The 724-nt window shown below is 23.1% G+C and overlaps 1 protein-coding gene across 1 annotated transcript in view; it reads left to right on the plus strand.

The window, feature by feature from the left end:
• The window catches only part of LOC108690080, a 16,489-nt gene that overhangs the window by 2,200 nt on the left and 13,565 nt on the right, over positions 1-724 (plus strand). The gene's annotated exons all lie outside the window — the stretch shown is intronic.

The raw sequence follows: 724 nt of genomic DNA on the forward strand, positions 1-724 counted from the left end.
CTGCCATTGCGATAATAATTGACTGTGCTTTTTTTAAAGAGAAAAACAAAAGAAAAAAAATTTTATTGCAACATCAAAAATATCAGGAATATTGATATTTTCGAATTATAATATTGAACGTGTAAATTCGATGAAATTTTAAATTAATGTAAAAAGTTATATATTTATATATTTTTTTTAAGTATATATGTATATATATATTTTTTTTATCAATTTTCTGGTAAGAAAAAAGATTATGGTTTTATTAAAAGCCTATTATTAAAATTTTTTCAATCTAAAAACATCTAAATCTTGAAGTTTAAGTCGAGAGCAAAAATTAAATGTTACAACTATCAGGCGAAATATTCACTGCACTTAATTCTTCCTTAATTTTTCCCATGCTACATGCAATTTTTACTATATTGTCTATAAAAGATGACGATTATTTGTTTTTGTTTATATTTTACTACACTATGATGCGTTAGAGTGTTACAGTAATCATTAAACCATTTTCCATAACGATCTTTTCGTATTGCATTGATAAAGACGTTTAGTTAACTAATAAATACACAAATCTGCAAATTAAACGTGAGAAATACTATAAATACAAATTTCGAAGAGTTAGAAGATAATTAATATCTGTTCGCAATTTAATGAAATAATCCGAATAATAAGTTTATATATATGTGTGTGTGTGTGTGTGTGTGTATGTATGTATGTATGTATGTATATATATATATATATA

The sequence above is a fragment of the Atta colombica genome, unplaced genomic scaffold (assembly GCF_001594045.1).
Source record: "Atta colombica isolate Treedump-2 unplaced genomic scaffold, Acol1.0 scaffold294, whole genome shotgun sequence".
Lineage (NCBI taxonomy): Eukaryota > Metazoa > Arthropoda > Insecta > Hymenoptera > Formicidae > Atta > Atta colombica.